The sequence below is a fragment of the Mirounga leonina genome, unplaced genomic scaffold (assembly GCF_011800145.1).
Source record: "Mirounga leonina isolate KUSES-001 unplaced genomic scaffold, KU_Mleo_1.0 Mir_195, whole genome shotgun sequence".
Lineage (NCBI taxonomy): Eukaryota > Metazoa > Chordata > Mammalia > Carnivora > Phocidae > Mirounga > Mirounga leonina.
The window spans coordinates 10,086,189-10,098,214 of NW_023270490.1; the positions used below are offsets into that span (position 1 = coordinate 10,086,189).

At 41.6% G+C, this 12,026-nt stretch overlaps 1 pseudogene; it reads right to left on the reverse strand.

Annotated features, from left to right (window-relative positions):
• Window positions 1-8,767: 8,767 nt before the first annotated feature.
• Window positions 8,768-9,254, reverse strand: LOC118024109 (annotated as a pseudogene).
• Window positions 9,255-12,026: the final 2,772 nt, after the last annotated feature.

The following is a 12,026-nucleotide window of genomic DNA, read 5'->3' on the forward strand; positions in this document are numbered from 1 at the left end:
GCAACACCCAGAACTTTCCAGAAATAGAAGCCAGTAAATTCCCTGTTTGGCTAAAGCCAGTTGGATTGTGTTCCTTTCCCTTGCAACTATGGAAGCGCTGAATAAAATAGATGTAACAGTGAAAAATATGGACAAATTTAGGTGCATATGTGTGGGAATAATTTTTTTAAATGTAATAGGCAAAAAGATGTGATTTTTTATTTTTAAATTTTAATTATGAAACATTTCAAACGAGCACGAAAGTACAGTAGATAATAGAACAAATCATCCATGCACCCACCTCGGAACAGATATGAACATTTTGTCACATTTGTGCCGGGGTTCTTACTGAAGCGTTTGCGTGGTGTATGGCGCAAGAAGGGAGCAGCGTGTGCTGTCCTGTCTATGCTGCCTCCCACGCGCGGAGTCCCTGCCCCTCGAGGCCCCAGGATTGCCCGTGTGCGGTGTGTGCTCACAGAAACATGCACTGCATACAGTGTGCGTCTTATCCCGGATGGTAGCATTCACAAACATTGACTAATCATATAATGCAGACTGGAGATTGTCCCGTACCAGTACATACAGAGTGACCCTCTTCCCTTGACAGCTGGGAAGTAGTCCATGGAGACAGACCTATTGACTTCCACCCAGATGTGTTCAGTCTTTTGCTATCGTATATGATGCTGCAGTGAATGTCCTTGTATGTAGGTCATCCCACACGTATGTGGGCCTATTTTAGCACATGTTTTTAGGACTGAGAAGTCCCAAAGGTTTTGTATAATTACAGTCGTGATAGATTTTGCCAAATGTCTGACATGAAGGTCATAACAATTTACAATATATATGAAATAATTTATTCCTCAAACTCTGGTCAAGTTTGGGTTATCAAATGTTTGTCAATGTGATCAGTGGAAAGAAATGTTATTTTAAGGTTGTTTAAAGTTGCATTTCCTTGAGGCGCCTGGGTGGCTCAGTCGTTAAGCGTCTGCTTTCAGCTCAGGTCATGATCCCAGGGTCCTGGGATCGAGCCCGGCATCGGGCTCCCTGCTCAGCGGGGAGCCTGCTTCTCCCTCTCCCGCTCCCACTGCTTGTGTTCCTTCTCGCTGTGTCTCTCTCTGTCAAATAAGTGAATAAAATCTTTAAAAAATAAATAAATAAAGTTGCATTTCCTATTGAGCCATATTTTATGTATTTAAGAACCACTTTTATTTCACTTTTTGTGAACACTCTATATTTTGTGCCCATTTTTCAACCAGACTTTTGTTTTTTTCTAACTGGTCTTATCTTCTTTTTAAAAATCAGACCTTTGTGACAAAAATAGCAAATGCATTTCACGGCTTCTCATTTGCCTTTTTACTTTTGTTGCAGTGATTTTTATCCTGTAGAATCTTTAAAAATTTACTTTCATTTAGTTGAATTTGTCAATCTATTTTAGGGTTTTGCATCATCTTTAGAAAGCTGTTATGGGCTGCACTGTGTTCTTTTCAAATTCTTATGTTGAAGTTCTAACCCCAGTACATCAGAATGTGACTGTATTTGGAGATAGAGCCTTTACAGAGGAGATGAAGGTAAAATAAGATTGTACGATGGGTCCTTATTCAGTGTGTCCAGTGTTCTTATGAGCAGAGGGGATGAAGACACGGACACACACAGCAGTAAGACCATGTGAGGACAGAGCAAGGTGACCATCTACAAGCCAAGGAGAGAGGCTGCTGGCCCTCAGAAGAAACCAACTCTGCTGACACCTTGATCTTGGACTTCCAGCTTCCAGAACAGTGAGGAAATCAATTTCTGCTGTTTAAGCCCCCCAGTCTGGGGTCTCTTGTTATGGGGCTTGAGTTGACCAATACAAATGGATTTCTCACAATAGGATTTTTTGAAAAACAAAGCATTCCATGTATCCTGTAGACATATAATTATTTTATAGCTAAATTTTTCTACATATTTCTTCCCTTCCATACCTTCATCAATGGGTAAACCAGCTTTCAGAGGGATGCTACTTCTTCTCAAGGAAACGCCAGGAGAGGAGATGCCAGCACTGGGTGGGTGACTGGATATCCCCAGTGCAAACCTCGCCATCCATCTGCATCACCCCCTCCATGGAGAGCACTGACCCCTGGCAGAAGCTGTGTGTAGTGCCTACAGTGAGCACACAGTCTGGCCCAAGAAAATAGAGAGGGAGGGAGAAGGTCTCATTCGGTTCTACATCCTAGAAACACATCCAGTAGCGATCATGCCCTGGACTTTACAGGAGAACCCTTGTTCCTCTGTTTAGCAGCATGCCTCAGCAGCCCAGGCCATGGCACCCGCAGGACCTTCCTCAACACCAGCAAGAGGCAGTGGCTTGTCCACCCCGCTGTGCTTACAGTCCCCAGGGAGAGGAGAAGTGACACGAGCTCAGCTGGAAGAGAATTGCGTGTGCAGCTCTGGCTCCTGAAAGTCTGACTTTTTTTCTAACCTAGCTCCTGGGCAGAATATTTATTCACTTTGTGCTGCTCATAAGCTCATCATGTAGCTTTTAAGTGGGGAAAATATCCCGGTTCATTGTGAGTTGATACTGAAAGTGTTTGATAAAAGAGCCAATTTGTCCTTTTCCCCACTGGATTTAAATTTGAGCTGACAAAAAGTCACCATTGAAGTGGTTGGTCGCACATCAAAGAGTTTAGATCTATTGGGCCTTTGAAGAGAGTGTGTAAACATGGGGGAATCGTGTTCTAAGGGAGCAGTGGTGCTTTAGAACACCATGAGGCTTTTATGACTATGAACACTATTTAAATTTTAAATGGCTCTTAAATAAGTTCTTTAAACTCCCCCCCTTTCTTTCTTCTCAGCACTACGAGACCATCCACAGGGCTGGTCAGGATCGCACAAAGCATTGCATTGCGGTCAGCATGCAGTGTTTGCCAGCAGAAGGACAGGGAGGCATATTTGACTTCCCACCAGGAATGGGGCTTTCCTCTGTGTATTTCCACAGGATCCCTCAACACCCTTCCCAGACTCTGCTTGCCCTTTCAGGTTCATGGACCATGACGGTATTTTCTGGGTTCATTTCAAATCTGCCTTTATAGGGTGCTATAGAACCAGAGGTCAAGTAATTAAAACTTGGAACACTAGATTATTAACACCACATGGGCCGTGCTGTTCTTTCTCCCTCTGGCTCACCAGTGAATATCCAGCATGTAACATAATGCCTGACCCAGACTAGGACTCAACACACATTTATTTAATGAGCACATAAAGAACCTTTCTCAAAATGGTAGACGAAGTAGATGAGACCAATCATAGAATATATTAAAAACTCTGCAACAGTACAACAGAAAGCTAACAAGACCGTAAAAGATAATGGGGTTGAGATGTGGAAATGTGGGCTGACATTAGGAGATGCTTCTCCTCTAGGGTCACTGGGGCGAACTAGAAGTCAACAGGCCACTATAGCTTCTGCAGCTTGGCTGCTAGTGATCTCAATCTCTGAAATTGGATTGAAGCACTCCAGGGATTATTATAGCAAGCATAAATCCCGTCAACCAGAACCTGATCATTTCTATGAACCATTGTGGAAGTATAGCGTCTGGCACACTGCATGAAATAACCAGGCACCTTGACATGGCAAGACAACATGGATAAAAATCAGCAGAAAATACAGGCAATAGAAACAGACTCACAGGGAATCCAGAGATTGGAGTTGTTCAACTTTAAAGAAACTGATGATCACGTTCAAGAAAGCAGAGCCTTTGAGAATTCTTACAAAAAACTCACACAGTAATTAAAAAAAAAAGAATTAATTGAAAATTGTAGAATAGAAAAATACATAAACAAACATGTAGAATTAAGTGGGAGGATTTAATATAGACTGGATGCAGAAATAATTAGCGAAGTAGGAGATAGGTCAAATGTCAATGTCAAAAGGAAATCAGAGTGATAAATTATGGATAGTACAGAATAGGGCATGAGACACACAGAGGGTACTGAGGGAAGGGCCAAGATGCATGTAATTGGAATCCCAGAAAGTGGAGAGAGAAAACTGGGCAAAAGCGATATTATATTGGCTGAGAACTTTAACAAAGCTAATAAAAGACAAAAATCACAGATCCAAGAAGCTTTACAAACCCAAACATAGTAAATTTTAAAAATGACACACTAGGGTACGTTATTGTAAAACTTCTGAAAATCAGAGGCAAAAGGAATTTCCAGAATTCTTAAAAATAGCCAGAAGAAAGTCAAGTTTTCTTCAAAACCACAATATTAACTGAAGCTGAGAACTCTCTTCTCAGCAATAGAAATACAAGCCAGAGGACAGTGAGGTTGAAGGACTAAATGGCAGTAAGTGCCAGGCTGGAATTCCATACCCAGCAAAATAGGAACATTTGGTGATATAGAGACAGTAACTACATCTTCAGGTGTAAACCGAACGATTCTGTCATCACCAAGCTAGCACTGAAGGAGATGCTACAGTTGTTCATCAAGCAAGAGGAGCCAGACTGATATGAATATAATCTATGCCATTCCTTCTATCTAATATTTAAAAAAACTAAACTGTAATATATACAGTTGTATATTTCTGTGCTTAAAGTATAAAGAAAAGGAAAAGAGGGGCTATCATAAAATGGGGTGCAAATCACCCCTTGGAGTGGGGAGGTGTTTGGTGGGATGAGAGGCAGGCTTCTGGAGTGCAGAACTATTCTATTTTTTTGGTCTGGATGGTGGTGTGGTAGGTGTGTATTTTCTGACCAATCACTAAGATGTGCTTTTAAAATTTTTACTGTTTTCTGTGTGTGTCATATTCATAGTATCAAAATATTTTAAAAATGAAAGAATGAGGGGCGCCTGGGTGGCTCAGACGGTTAAGCGTCTGCCTTCGGCTCAGGTCATGATCCCAGGGTCCTGGGATCGAGTCCCGCATTGGGCTCCCTGCTCCTTGGGAGCCTGCTTCTCTCTCTCTCTCTCTCTCTCTCTGTCTCTCATGAATAAATAAATAAAATCTTTTTTAAAAAAATGAAAGAATGAAAAAACAACCTAGGATTTTGGTTAAATATCCTTTCAGGAAAATAGCTCCATCAAAAAAGAAGAAGTCTTAGAGAAGACCAAGCAGGTCATACCTGTGCATCACAAGATGGCAGAGAAAAGCATAAGTACCTCAGTTCCCAGTATGTTTCCAGAACAAATCGAGATGTGGAATGTGCTGGAGTAAGCTGAGTGGAATTCAAGTAGATCCTCTTGTAATGAGAGAAAGTTTTTCAATACATTTTAAAAGCAATGCATGTTCATTTAATTTTTTTTTTAATTTTTCAGTTTATCAAATGAAAGGGCTAAACTCTTGACATTCCACCATTTAGCCACCTGATGCTGTGGTATATATTTTATATCTCTATATTATGTTGGGATATTTATCTATCTGTCTAAACACAATCCAAGGTGTATAGAAGGTGTTTAATAAATGCTATTTTTCTCCTTGTTTTCAGCATAGGAAATTACTTTTATTATTCAGTTTGAAGCCTGTGATTCTGACCTAATGCTATAATATAAAGGAAGAACGAGTTTTTCTTTTTTTATTCTAAAACTTTGACGTTATGGAATTGAATAGCTCTGGTTTTACAGCAGTGCTGTTTCAGTGATGCGTATAATTACCATCATCCAACATTATTGAGCACCCACCGAGGAGCAGACACTGCACTAGATACAGTATGAACAATATTTAAGAGAAAGAGGCAACCACAGCAACCTGCAGAAAGGGAATTGGGGATACAAAAGAGCAACTTGCCTTTCTTTGGGAAATACTTAATTACATGTGGATATATTTGTGTTTTCCCTGTGACATCCTTATTTAAAAACCAAGATGAGATAAAGTGTTACAGGCGAGAGGGAAAGTAAGAAATCAAGTTATTTCCAGTTTAGGGAAAAATACGGAAGAGCAAGTACTATTCATCATTCTTCATCTACCCATCTCTCCCTGGGCATCTCCTCTGATCTTATAACTGGGACAGACGCCTCCTTATTGCTGAAAGTCACCTTCGTGTCTTAAGGGATATTGGTGTTTCTCTACCACTAATGCCTTTTCCGAATGGACAACATGTGTCCGCATCTCTTACAGGGACCTCAGGAGCATCTGTGGAAAGCCATTCCACATCCTCTCCTCCTACACAAAGGTTCTGATTTCCCAGCTGGGATTGCAGCATCTCCAGGCTCTGCAGCTGGAGCCCTCAGAGAAAGGCTGATGTTTCCCTCTCCCTCACCCCACGTCTCAGGAGTCACATCCTTGATGATTGTGCCTCCACAATGTGTCACTTCCTTTCACCTGCCTCTCCCATCCCCACTGACTCAGCCTCTTCCACACTGGCTTCTGCAAAACCTCTGAAAAGGTCCCGAACTCATTTCATCTTGTTGGCAGTAGTCATGGCATGGTTTTTCAAATGCACTGATCACATCATTTCATATCCAAGATCAAAGACCTTTATGATTCCCCAGTGCCTCCAAGACAATGTCAAAATTCTTAAATGAGATAGTCAAGGCCTTTTCTTAACTGTCCTAATCTGGAATTACACCAGCAGTTCCCTCATTGCCTGCAAATTTCAGCAACCACGGATTATAATCCCCTTGCACACCATGTACTTCCTTGTCTCCATGTCTTTATTTACTATCTTCCCATTTGCCTGAAAAATACCCCCTTTTCATGGCAGTTATAGCAAACTTCTCTTTTCTCTCTTCTCTCTTCTCAGGTCTAACACAAAATTGGCCCTGAGTTTCCCACCCCTCCTGCAGAAGTAACAGTATATGGTCTTGTTACGTCCTGAGCAAGCCCTGCTGTACTTCATCACCTCCATTTTACCCTGCACAGTGCCCAGTGCTTCAATAAGTCTGTGTTTATCAATTGAGTTTGCTGTGTCAGGCACAGTCCCAGGCAACAGGGACACCAACTAAAAGATGGGGTTGAGTCTGATCACTTCGGATCTTCCATTCTAGAGATGGGAAGAACAGGAGTAAGGTCATTTCAGAGAGTGGTTAGGAAGACCAGAAAACAGAGCAATGGGGCAGAAAATGGCAAGTGGGTCTATTTGACGGTGCAGGGTGGGAAGTCCTTTCTACTGAGACGACATGCGATTCCATATCTGAATTATGAGGAGGAACCAGCATGTGATGAGGCAACAACACTTGCTCTAGACTAAGGAAGCAGCATTTGCAAACACCTGGATTAGGAGCATAAGGGTGGTGTTCATAGGAAAAACCAAAGACTGGTGCATCTACAGCATGAACAGTGACAGGAATCCAGAGCTACATCACATAGATTTCCTTCTATAACTCTCCTTAAGAAGTTTTAGTGGTTGCCCCAAGGGTTGCAATATACATTTTTAATTAATCACAGTCTACCTTCTGGTAACAAAAAACTGTTCCACGTGATGTGCAAGAACTTTATGACTCCATAATTCCAATTTCCGTAGTCCATCGTTTGTGCCGTCATCATATATTTTACTCATACATGTGCTGTTGACTTTACTGTTGACAGTCATTTATCCTTTAGAATGCTTAAAACTAGTCTTCCATAATTACCTTCATTTTAACAATTTCTGGAAGCCTTCATCTCTTTCTGTAGACCCAGGTTTCTGTATCATATTCCTTAATTCTGAAAACCCTCCTATAACACTTATTTTACTTCAAGACAGCTGGTAGTAAATTCCCTAAGTTCTTTATTTGGGGGGAAAAAAGTTTCTCCTTTATTATTGAAAGATACCTATACTAGGTATAGAATTCTGGGTTGACCATTTTTTCAGCTCTTTAAAGATTTCACTCTGTTATTTTCTGGCTTGCATAGTTTCTCATAAGAGGTCCTCTGTATTCTTATCCTTCCCCTTGCCTATATAATGGGCTTTTTTTCTTTGGATTCTTTCAAGATTTTCTATTTATCTTTAGTTTTCAGTGGTTTATTTTATTTTTTAAAAGATTTTATTTATTTGACAGAGAGAGAGAGAGACAGCGAGAGAGGGAACACAAGCAGGGGAAGTGGGAGAGGGAGAAGCAGGCTTCCCACAGAGCAGGGAGCTGATGCGGGGCTCAATCCCAGGACCCTGGGACCATGACCCGAGCCAAAGGCAGACGCCCAATGACTGAGCCACTCAGGTGCCCCAATTTTCAGCAGTTTGAATAGGATATGTCTAGGTATTTCCTTTCTTCATGATTTTTTTTTTTTTTTTTTTTGCGATTTGTCATGTTTGAAGGCCTCTGAGCTTCTTGAATCTGTCATTTTATACATTTAATTATATTTGGAAAATTATCAGGCATTATCTCTTCAAGTACTTCCTGTGCCATAATTCCCTCATTCCCTTCCTTCTGGAATTCAGTGTACACCTGTATTAGACCATTTGATCTTGTTCCATAGCTCTGAGGTGTTCTGTACTTTTCCCCCTACTGTTTCTTCTCTTTGTGTTTCAGTTTAGATGGCTTCTATTGACCTACCCTCAAATTTACTTCCCCCCCCCCGATGTATTTTGAGGCAACTGATAAGTTCATCCAAAGAATTCTTCATCTCCATTGCCATGATTTTTATTTATAATCTCCTTACTGAAATTCCCCAACCATCCCTGCATTCTGTCTTCCTTTTCTTCTAAAGCTTTTGACATATCCATCATGGCTATTTTTGTTGTTGTTGTTGTTTAGTTTTTATTTCCTAATCATAAACTTCACTTTGCAATCCAGCTAGACTTGGAGGGGAGTAAGGAAAACATAGAACCCATAGAATTTCAGTGAGAACACAAAGATCAATGGTCTGGTAGTTAAGATAAAACATAAGTCAATTTTATTAGATTTGTCCACAGTTAGCAATGGTGATCTTCTTGCTGGTCTTGCCATTCGTGGACCCAGGGGGCTCCATGGCTTCCACAATATTCAGTCCCTCTTTCATTTTGCCAAAGACCACATGCTTGCCATCCAACCAACCAGTCTTGGCAGTGCAGATGAAAAACTGGGAACCCTTTTGTGTTAGGTCCAGAATTTGCCATGGATAAGATGCCAGGATATGTGCTTCAGATGAAATTCTTATTGTCAAATTTCTCCTCGTAGATTGAATTGCCACCAGTGCCATTATGGCCTGTGAAGTCACCACCCTGGCACATAAATCCCAGAATAATTATGAAAGCAGGAACCATTATAACCAAATCCTTCCTCCCCAGTGCTTGGAGCATGAAAGTTTTCTGCTGTCTTTGGAACTTGGCAAACAGCTCAAAGGAGACACAGTCCAAGGGTTTGCCCTCCATGGCGATGTCAAAGAACATGGTGGGGTAGACCATGTCTGGGTGGCATGGGAGGCTCCTGGGTAGTGGTGTCTACAAGGCCTCCATCATGGCCATTTTAAATCATTTCTATTTCCAACATCTGAGCCACCCCAGAGCCTACTTACATTGATTGTTTTGTCTCTTGGCAGAGTTTTTGTCTCTGAATTTCTGTTTTACACCCAAATGCTACTTACGCCTGAATGTCATGTGTAAGATGATAGAGATCGAGGTAAATAGAATTTATGTTTGGATGTGGCATGTTTTTTCCTCTGCTGGGCTGTCAGTGTGGGGGAATTGAGCATGGTTTGGGTTTTGTTATTGCTGTGGTTACTGGCTTCAGATTCCTCAGTATTATCTTATGTTTCAGGTGGGGGCTGTTTTGCCAGAGGGCTTTTCTTAGTGATACTGCTCCACCCTCAGGTTTAGGATATTCCTGGATGCCTGTGCCTCAGAAAGGGTCTCCATTCCTTCTCCCGGCCCCCATTGAGGACTGCTGTTGCTTATTCCTCTGTGCTTGCTAGCCAGGGAGTGAGAGGCAGCTCTCTGCCATTCTCGTCCAGTGACAGTCTTAGAAAGGTCCTGTGTCCCTGGGTTTGGGGGATGGGACTTGCTCACAAATCCTGCCTCTCTCCTATCAAAGGAGACCCATTATGATCTGTGCCTGTGATGGATTCCTGCTACTTCCCCAGGAGCAAAGATTTCTTTCCCTTCCTCCCAACCACAGTGAGTCTCCATCTGTACACAAACATCACCAGGGTTTGCTTCTCCTCACCCAGCATCTTAAGACTTTAATCTTTGGGGCAGCAGAGTTCAGACAGACTATGTGCTGGCCCCTACCTGTAGTGTCCATTGCACTTCTGCAGACCACAGCACTGAAAGAGTCTCCCTCCAGCCTCTCACCCTCAGTCTTTTTCTTGAGTTCCAGGTAGAGGTCAATGGAAAAGGGTCTGCAAGTGGGTGCCCTCTCTTTATGTCTACATCCCCTAGGGTATCTGTACTCTCAGACTATTCCACACTTGTTCTTTACTCACAGACTATTCCACAAGTATTTAGCGAGTCACTAAACATTTTCACTCAATTCTACTTGCCTTTCTCTGTGGCAGCCCATCTTACTCCCATGGTCTGCCTCAGGTAAATCAGTGCTCATGAGCCATCTTCCTTGGGTTTTCCTTGTCATCCCTTGGATTTTAATCTAGTTGGTTGCCCTGCAATCTTAGTTCTGTGATGGATTCAAGTAGAGTTATGACTTTGTAGATGCTTTTTTTCTTATGAGTAGAAGCAATGTTGCTCCATTGTAGGTGATAGCTGGAAGAGACATATAGTCTAGTAAGCCATGGTGAGAAGTGTGCTTTGTACATATACAATACTCAGGAGAAACTTATGAATTCAACTAATGATTCAAGAGTCTCCATTATTCCTGAGGGTGGGTTATATTGAATCATATGTCCTAGTCTTCAAATCCAGCCAAGATGATCCTTTTAAAACACAAATACTCCCAAGCCTTCCGTTGCTCTTAAAACAAAGCATAAGCTCCATCGTTTATTCCTTGGCCAATGTAAATCTGTTTCCTTCTATTATTTTCCCTCTTGCTCAATGCACTGTTAATGGTACTGATCTTATTTCTCAAATATAATGAATAGTTTCACAATTCATGCTTTTGAGCCTGCTGTTCCTTCTGTATGGAACAAGTCCCCACCCCACTTGCAAGACTCATTTCTTCTTTTCTCAAATGTTCCCTCTGCAGAGAGGTCTTTCTTAAATAGAACCTCCATGTCTTAACACACTACCCCTGATGCATTCTCCCTCACACTAATATATGCTCATATATGCTCCCAGCATGTAAGGTGTATATTTGTAACTTCCATCCTTGTGAAATGTGAGTTCCATGGGAAGAAAAACTTGGCTTTACACCCTGCTATGTTCCCAGAAACTAGCACTTCCCTGATGCTCAATATGTCAAGGACAACATTATCAATGAAAGCATGCATTAACAATTGTTAAATTAATAAATGCTTTCTGCTTTTCACCCTTTGCAAAAAACACACTACATGGAGTCAACCAATTGAGGAGGCATTCAAACACAAGTCACCATCTACAAAGAGGAAGGTCTGGGGCTTCTACTATTATGACTCACATTTGTGTTTCTGTCCATAGCAGTTTAGCCAGTGACCCTGCCTTTCATTTCACTCCAGTCTCAGTTATACCATAGTGCGGGTCAGCAAGTTGTCTGTAAGGAGCCATGAACACCATATGGCCATACTGCCATACTACTCAATTTACAGTGTAACTCAAAAGCGGCCACAGACAATGTGCCAGCAAATAAGTGTGCCTGTGTTCTAATAAAACTTTATTTTAAAAATAAACATTAGGCCAGATTTGGTCCACAGGCTGCAGTTTTCAGGTCCCTGTTCTACCTCGTTTTGGTGCTACCCAAGAGGCCTCTGTATTGGCCTTTACCTATCACATGGCATGTATTTTCCCTAGACTATTACAAACACACATCTGAAATTTTGTGAAAATGAATTTAGCTGTGTTTGCATGGCAATTTTTCAGATAGACAGAAACTTCAGTTCACTATTTAAATGCAGTTTATTGAGTTTTTATTATGTGGCAGGCTCTGTGTGATGCAGTTTGTGTGCATTATCTCACCTGGTCTTTCAGTTGCATTGCGTGTGTGCATCACTAAAGCCATTTGGCAGTGAAGAAGCTAGGCATTATCGTGGTTAGTTACGGTGCTTGGAGTGAGTGGACCGTGAGGTGTCAATTGGTTTCGTACATTTCTGTCCC